We start from the raw sequence: 9,607 nt of genomic DNA, 5'->3' as shown, positions 1-9,607 counted from the left end.
TAAAAAGTTAGAGCATGGAGGGGCTGGAGTGATAGCACAAGACGGTAGGGCATTTGCCTTGCATGTGGCTGAGTTGTATTCGACCCCCAGCATCTCAGGGTCCCCTGAGCCTGCCAGAAGTAAATTTCTGAGCACAAAGCCAGGAGTAATCCCTGGGCACTACCGAGTATGGCCCAAAAAACAAAAGTTAGAGCAAAGAGATGTGGAATGTGGGACACACCTTGAATTCACATGAGGTTCTTCCAACCTTGTTACTTGTATAACCAGAACAAGCTATTTCTCTGTAGCTTCAGTGTGTTGTACTTTAAGATGGGAATAACAGTACCTATTATAGGATTGCTGCAATGGTTAGGAATCACTCAATGCAAAGTCTAACAAGTAGTTTTGATTCATAAATGGCATCCCTGTAATAGTATTACCAGTCCTACCTACCTGTTCACCTGCCAAATCTAAATATGATTGTTTAAGTCCTTTCTTAAACCATTGAGGCCTGTCTGGTACTCTAATCTACTCATCAATTCTATGACTATAGTACTTCTCTGATGAATTAACTTATCCTATTTCTCTTTTCCCAAAGACTTTATAACTCATGGCCAGATTGAATGATGACTGCATTAATATTCTCTCTGTTGGGCTTCCTGGAAGATGTTCCATTTCTCTCTCATAAGTTGGTTTTGCTCTTTGTTGGATTTCCCCTTCTGCTCTGTCCCCAAAGACTCATCTGTTTACTGATTCCTGAGATAAAATGATGCAGTGTTTCCTTGTGTGCATGGTCACCTTCCTTTCCACATACTCAACACCTCACTTTACCTTTGTAACAGTTTAAAAAGTCAATAAATAAGTATGGGAAAATCAAGACAAAAAAAAAAGAATGGAATTGTTGAATTATGTGATGAATATATTTTGTGAATACTTTAGTATTGAAAATCCCTTCCATGCAATTTTTTTTTTTTTGGTTTTTGGGCCACACCCGGTGTTGCTCAGGGGTTACTCCTGGCTGTCTATGGGACACCGGGATTTGAACCAACCACCTTTGGTCCTGAATCAGCTGCTTGCAAGGCAAACACCACTGTGCTATCTCTCTGGGCCCGCAATTTTTCTTTTTTTTTTATTTTTTTTATTTTTTTTTTAATTTTTATTTTTTTATTTAAACACCTTGATTACATACATGATTGTTTTTGGGTTTCAGTCATGTAAAGAACACCACCCATCACCAGTGCAACATTCCCATCACCAATGTCCAAGTCTCCCTCCTACCCACCCAACCCCCGCCTGTACTCTAAACAGGCTCTCCATTTCCCTCATACATTCTCATTATAAGGAAAATTCAAAATGTAGTTATTTCTCTAACTAAACTCATCACTCTTTGTGGTGAGCTTCCTATGGTGAGCTGGAACATCCAGCTCTTTTCACTTTTGTGTCTGGAAATTATTATTGCAAGAATGTCTTTCATTTCTCTTAAAACCCATAGATGAGTGAGACCATTCTGCGTTTTTCTCTCTCTCTCTGACTTATATCACTCAGCATAATAGATTCCGTATACATCCATGTATAGGAAAATTTCATGACTTCATCTCTCCTGACAGCTGCATAATATTCCATTGTGTATATGTACCACAGTTTCTTTAGCCATTCATCTGTTGAAGGGCATCTTGGTTGTTTCCAGAGTCTTGCTATGGTAAATAGTGCTGCAATGAATATAGGTGTAAGGAAGGGGTTTTTGTACTGTATTTTTGTGTTCCTAGGGTATATTCCTAGGAGTGGTATAGCTGGATCATATGGGAGCTCGATTTCCAGTTTTTGAAGGAATCTCCATATCGCTTTCCATAAAGGTTGAACTAGACGGCATTCCCACCAGCAGTGGATAAGAGTTCCTTTCTCTCCACATCCCCGCCAACACTGTTTGTTCTCATTCTTTGTGATGTGTGCCATTCTCTGTGGTGTGAGGTGGTATCTCATCGTTGTTTTGATTTGCATCTCCCTGATGATTAGTGATGTGGAGCATTTTTTCATGTGTCTCTTGGCCATTTGTATTTCTTCTTTGTCAAAGTGTCTGTTCATTTCTTCTCCCCATTTTTTGATGGGATTAGATGTTTTTTTCTTGTAAAGTTCTGTCAGTGCCTTGTATATTTTGGAGATTAGCCCCTTATCTGATGGGTATTGGGTGAATAGTTTCTCCCACTCAGTGGGTGGCTCTTGTATCCTGGGCACTATTTCCTTTGAGGTGCAGAAACTTCTCAGCTTAATATATTCCCATCTGTTAATCTCTGCTTTCACTTGCTTGGAGAGTGCAGTTTCCTCCTTGAAGATGCCTGTAATGTCCTGGAGTGTCTTGCCTATGTGCTGTTCTATATATCTTATGGTTTTGGGGCTGATATCGAGGTCTTTAATCCATTTGGATTTTACCTTCGTGCATGATGATAGCTGGGGGTCTACGTTCAATTTTTTGCAAGCGGCTATCCAATTGTGCCAACACCACTTGTTGAAGAGGCTTTCCCTGCTCCATTTAGGGTTTCCTGCTCCTTTATCGAAAATTAGGTGGTTGTATGTCTGGGGAACATTTTCTGAGTATTCAAGTCTATTCCACTGGTCTGAGGGCCTGTCCTTATTCCAATACCATGCTGTTTTGATAACTATTGCTTTGTAGTACAGTTTAAAGTTGGGGAAAGTAATTCCTCCCATATTCTTTTTCCCAATGATTGCTTTAGCTATTCGAGGGTGTTTATTGTTCCAAATGAATTTCAAAAGTGCCTGATCCACTTCTTTGAAGAATGTCATGGGTATCTTTAGAGGGATAGCATTATAGAGGATTGGCTAACTTACTTTTAAAACCAATAAATACAGATTTTGTTTTTATTTTTTCTTTTTCTTTCTGTGCCACATCCAGTAGTACTAAGGGCTTACTCCTGGATCTGGGCTGAGGAATCACTCCTGGCTATCTTTGGGGATAAGATGGGGTACTGTGGATCAAACTCTGGTCAACCCCTTGAAAGGCAAGTGTACTTACCTACCTACTGTACTTTGGAGAGCTCCAGCCTACAAAGGAGATAGAACAGAGGTATGGCATTTGCTTTACATGCTTCTGACCTGAGTTTTATCATTAAAACCGCTTTTGATTCTCTAAGCCCGGCAAAGAGTGATCACTGATTATACCAGGGCACAGATATTGTGTAGCTTATTTTTACCCCCAAATGCACCAATAATAAAATATGGCATTGTTCCTTTTTTGCATAGGCACACTAAAATGGGGGGAAATTTTATGTATAGAAAGTTCTTATTTAATAGGGATAAGAACCCATAAATTTTATAATACAGGGGCACCTTTCACCTTGACTGTCCAACCTCAGTTTGTATCCTAGTTTCCTGCACCAGCACTAGGAATCAAACTCCTCCTGGGGAGCCCTAATATTACTCTGGCACCAACTTACTGTATTTTCCGGCATATAAGACAACTTTTGAAACAAAAAGAAGTCAACCGAAAATCAGGGGTAGTCTTATACACCGAGTATATCCCAAAAAATGTTTCAATATACCGCTAAGCGAAAATTGTCTGAATATTGCCACAAAACAAATTATCCAACTCAATCCTGCACCAATCACTGCCAGGTTGCTCGGACTGCCTCTCTAACTCAGCCAATCCAAGCAGGCTTTTGATGCGTGCAAATTATACAGTGTTCTGTACCGGAATCTACACTGTAAAAAGCCTGCTCAGATTGGCCAGAGTCAGAGAGGAAGTCTATTACAGTATAACCTTTGGACCTTTGCTTGTTGTGATTGGCTTACTGTGGAAGATAGTGTTGCAGCACAGGAACATTCTGTCTTATACAGCAAATATAGGCCTAAACCTATGTTTTAACTGTAAAAATTAGGGGGTCATCTTATATGCCGGAAAATACTATGTACCGTATATGTAGGTTCACACGACACCCTGACTATTAGGAAACAGCAACAACTTGATCTAAGGGCAGGTTGCCCTACCTCATCACCTAACAGTGAGATGAAGTCAGAAGACCATCATAGGATCTGAGCAAAATCCAAGATCACTAATTAAAGAAGACTGACTATGATAACCATGAATGAGTAGAACTTTTACGGGGACCTTAAAGAAAGACTCTATCCTAGGCTTTGTCCTAGGATCTGTGCAAAAACCAAGATCTCTAATTACAGAAGAATGATTCTGACAACTGGGGCTGAACAGAACATTTTCTGGGACCATAAAGGAAGACCTTGTGGTTTGACAACTAATATGCCCAGAGCCTATAGTCAGTCTTATGACAGTATGTTTCAAGGATAGAGACACCCTGTACATTTTAAGCCAAGGAAATTTTATTTCTAATTTCCCCAACATTTACTGCACCTATACAAAGAGAGAATAAAAGCAAACAAAAAACACTTGCCACATCTGCCTCCCATTTTTTCTTTTCCTTTTTTTCAATCTTATTTCTATTTAGAGCTTTTATATAGGGCCCCCATCTTTCCTTTTTTTTAAAAATAGAACAATAGAACATGAATTATCTGGTCTGCCTCCTATTTATATGTCTCCCTACAATTGAGAAAAGAAAAAAAAAGGTGGATGGGACTCAGGGCCAAACAGTCCCAGGAGCATAGAATGTAATTAAAAATGGTCAGATAATCAAACCAATGTAAATGACAGTAGAATCAAGAAACTCAAACTATAACAAGCTATACACAAAATGGAACTGTTACACTAGCAGTCTAGGGGGTTAAGGGTGGAGGTACAGGATGCATGATGTTGAAGGGAGGTCAACACTGGTGGTGGGAATGGCACTGTCACTCTCACTACATAGTGAAATACAACTGTGAAAGACTTGTAATTCACATTGGTCTCAATAAAAATTAAAAGAAAAAGAGTGATCACTGAGTATAGAGCCAAAACTAAGACTAGAGCCAGCCTATTGTCAGAAGAAGGAATAGAATATAGAAATAAAGTTTGTATATTTTTTTGAATTGTCAATAAAAATCTTAAGCAGATTCTGATAAATTGTATTCTGATATATTGTATATCATTAATCGACCATTAAGAAAATAACTATAGGGCCTGGAGAGATAGCACAGTGGCGTTTGCCTTGCAAGCAGCCAATCTTGGACCAAAGGTGGTTGGTTCAAATCCCAGTGTCCCATATGGTCCCCTGTGTCTGCCAGGAGCTATTTCTGAGCAGACAGCCCTGAGCACTGCTGGGTGTGGCCCAAAAACCAAAAAAAAAAAAGAAAAGAACTACAGTAAATAAAAATAGTTAGAAAAACAAAAATTGTATTTATAGAGCCAGGAAAGGCGTTTGCTTTGCATGCAGACAACCTGACCTGGATTGAATATGGTCTCTGAGCCTGCCAGGTCTCTGAGCACAGAGCCAGGAGTAACCCCTGAGGGCCATTGGATGTGGCCCAAAAATAAATTTAAAAAATCGTATTTATAGCAAATAATCACTTAATATAAAAATGACAGTAAAGGAGAAATAGATGAACAAAAGTGTCTGAGATGTACAATTAGATTGGTAATAGCATTAAAACATAAAAAACACTTAGGTATAAATTTAATGAATTATTTCATGCATAATAAAACTATTATATGTTGCTGAAATTAAAAAAGACAAGATGTCCAATGTAAATCCAGCCATATTGATAATAACATTAAATGAGAATGAATTAAATTATCCAATAAAATGTATAGATTTTCAGCTATGCAAAAAGGAAGATCCAATTGTGCTAACTACAGGATAGATTCCTTAGTTTCAAATGTAAAAATGATTGAAAGTAATATAATGAATATAATATGAAGTAATATATTTGAAAATAATATTGTGAAAGAACACCCATAAAAGATTGAAATGACTACATGGTATCAGATAGATTTTACACACCAACAAACAATAGGATTACTAGAGATAAAGATATTTTATAAAGATAAAAAGGTAAATGATTAGAGAAATATAAATGTCCAGGTGCTTGATTGGTGAACTCACTAGAACATTATTATTATATCTTTATTTAAACATCTTGATTACAAATATGATTGGGATTAGGTTTCAATCTGCTGTGTTGAGTTTTTCTGCATCTCATCTTCCAGCATGCCAATTCTGTCCTTAGCTGCTTTTACCCAGCTGGAGAGGCCATCTACTGAGTTTTTCAGTTGAGCTACCATGTTTTTCAGATCTGTTATTTCAGTTTGGAGTTTTCTGATTTCTGTCTTTGTGTTCTGTTCAGTGAGGAGAACTTGAGGGACTCAGAAAAGACACATAAGCACAACCAACAGGTCCCTTCAAGTTATTACAGTCATCAAGGGCCCAGCAGTGGGGAACCTCCACAGACAGAGGAATCAGCTCTTTGCCTGGTGACCCCCACGTCAGTCCTTACTCATTGGTTGTTTCTTAGTCTCTGGGCCTGAACAGTTCCAGGAGCAGTTTTTTGGGGGTACCCTTCGAAGCCCTCTGAGGAGAGCTTGAGTGATCAGATAAAGACACACAAGCACAACCAACAGGTCCCTTCAAGTTATCACAGTCATCAAGGGCCCAGCAGTGGGGAACCTCCACAGACAGAGGAATCAGCTCTCTGCCTGGCAACCCCCACAAGCAGTCCTTACTCACTGGTTGTTTCTTAGTCTCTCTGTTCTCACTTATTTTTGAGGAAAGGAATAATGAGTAAAATCTCTGAGGTAACTGATTGCTTTGTATAACATAAATTATTAGTTTGATTTATTAACACTAAGTAATAAACAATATAAAAGAACAACCTTTGGGCCCAGAGCAATAGCACAGTAGGTAGGGAATTTACCTTGAATGCTACTGTCCCAGGTTTGATTCCTGGCAGCTCCTATGGTTCAAGAGCCTGCCAGGAGTGAACATCAATATGTAAATTGAGGGATCCATATTTATTTTATTTTAAAACATGTTTATTTTAAAACAAAGGTGATTGCATAACAAAAGGCCATAGTGCTGGAGTTGCATAGAATGATACCTAAATGTGTGTTTTTCTGATATTGGGCTTCTTCCTTCAATCTCTAATAAATTCTTCTCTGAAATTTATTTGTGCAGATCAAGGAGTAACTCCTGAGTGCTACTGGGAGTGGCCCCAAAGCAAAGAAACAAAAGACAAATTTTATCTTCATTAATTTAATCATTTGTTTCTATAATTAGAATCTGATGTTTATATCTCATCAATAGAATACAAATTCTTTACTCATAGCATGAAAGTTGATAAAACAGATATATGCTTCAAATGGTACTAAGTGTAATCCAATTCTATCTTCACAAAAACTATTCTAGTTAGAGTACACCATTTATTTAATGAAATTGGATAACTCTAACCCTACTTGAAGTTTAAAAAGTTTAATGCTGGAATGTCAGACTGAGTTTTATTTATGAATCAGTTGTCTGTGAAATATGCATAGACATTTGAAATTAGTAATAATGAGTAGAATATGTACATATTTAAAAAATACACGGATCATTTCCTGTCTTAAGCATACTAGAGAGAACAGTAGCCTCCTACAACTGTCATTATCATTCCACATTTCTCTTCTATTACCCATCAAACATGTATAGATTTAATGATCTGGAGAGGGATCAGTGAAATTCTTCACAGCACTGCATGTTTATTAATGGGCCTCCTGCTCATTGTGATGTGTTAGTGTCAGGATTATGCCAGTGATTTTGCAGGAGGCAATTAAGGGATTCTTTATTCTTGATAAAAAGAAAATTAGCCACTGATAAGCTACACAGAGCAACTCAAAACCTTTGCAAGTGCATGGTGGGGAGCAAAAAAGCAAGGGTACAAAGATGTTTGAAGAAGGAGAAATATTAGATAAGTTTGCTCTGATGTAGGATATGGCAAGGAGGAACAGCAGCAGGGGCTATGAAAAAAGGGAAAGAATAAAAAAATATGGAGCAAAAATAATTAAAAATGTAAGGAATGGGGGTGGGAATCCTGGCACTGTTTCTTAGTTTCTTTTGGCAAGGAGACTAGTCAGTTGATTCAATTAAATTTGTTTCAGTCCCATTCTAGAGGGACTTCTTAATCAACTGCTTATGAGTCTCTGGAGATTCTTTGGAATGTAAGAATAATTGGGATTAAGTCTGTTCTCAACAATAACAAAAACAAATAAATTTCAGGGAAGAGTTTATTAGAGATTGATGGAAGAAGCTCAACATCAGACAAGCACACACTTAGGTGTCATTCTTTGCAACTCCAGCACTATGTCCTTTTGTTATGCAATCACCTTTGTTTTTAAATAAACATGTTTTAAAATAAATTAAATATGGATCCCTCAATTTACATATTGTTGATGTTCTAAACTCCAGGTTCTCAGAGTATGATTCTATTTGAGATGGATATTTAAAGTATTAAAATAAATCATTAAGATTAAAGAGATAATTGGATAGTTTCTAACATAACACTGGTGTTTTGAGAAGAGATCAGGACTGCAGACATATGTAGAAGGAAATTATGTATACAGAGGAAGAAAATATAATTTTAAAACCAAGGAGAGAGTTCTCAAAAAAGAAATAAGCACTTTATAGGTTTTGGAGGTACACTTTGCTTTTGGTTATATTCTCAGGGTTCACTTTGAGTGGTCCTCTGGATATCAAAACAGAATTGTCCAAGATTGAACCAGAATTCAGTGTCAGGGATGAAACCAGAATGACTGCATATAAGACAAGAATTTAAATCCCTATCTCTAGCCCCAAGATAATACATTTTTATTCATGCCCTGCAGTTATTCTGATATGTGGAGATGATATAGTAAATAATGATACACATGAACAACTTCTGAAACCCAGTCAAATAAAAAACTTCAAAGTCTAAGAACCTCAATGACTTAGCTCATGCTTTGTCTACAGGAGGTCTACATAAGACCACGGGGTGGGAACACAAATAAAAAACAAATGAACAAATATATCCAGCATGATGAGGCAAAGAAATTAGTTTAAGATTGAATAGAAATTAAGAAAAATAAAATTTGATTTTGAACTTTAATTTTTTAATGCGCAAAGGAACTTATTCTTAAATTTTTTTTGTTATTGTTTTGTTTTGCTTAGTTTTGTTTTTGGCCTCATTCAGCAGCGCTCAGGGCTTACTTCTGGCTCTGTGGTCAGAAATCGCTCCTGGCAGTTTCAGGAGACCATATGGGATGCCAGGGATTGAACCTGGGTTTGTCCTGGGTTGGCTGCATGCAAGGCAAATGCTCTACTGCTCTACTATCCCTCTGGCCCCATTCTTAAATTCTTAATGGATGTAGACAATAAAAAGGGCTTTATTACTTTTTTTAAAATAGGTGATTTTTTTTTTCTTTTTGGGTTTTGGGTCATACCCAGTGGTGTTCAGGGTTTACTCCTGACATACAGAAATTACTCCTGGCAGGATCAGGGGCTCATATGGGATGCTGGGGATCAAACCCAAGGTGACTGCATGTGAGGCAAATGACTTACCTGCTGTGCTATTGCTCTGGTCCTAAAATGGAGAATTCTTCATTATATTGAAATTCATTTTATATTCAGATGGTTTAGTTTTATTTAAGAACACATGAAAATTTGTCCTATACAGTATTTCTTTTTAAAATTTTATTCATTTATTCTTAATTTATTAATATTTT

The sequence above is a fragment of the Suncus etruscus genome, chromosome 16, assembly GCF_024139225.1.
Source record: "Suncus etruscus isolate mSunEtr1 chromosome 16, mSunEtr1.pri.cur, whole genome shotgun sequence".
Classification (NCBI taxonomy): Eukaryota; Metazoa; Chordata; class Mammalia; order Eulipotyphla; family Soricidae; genus Suncus; species Suncus etruscus.
This window is presented reverse-complemented; position numbering follows the sequence as displayed.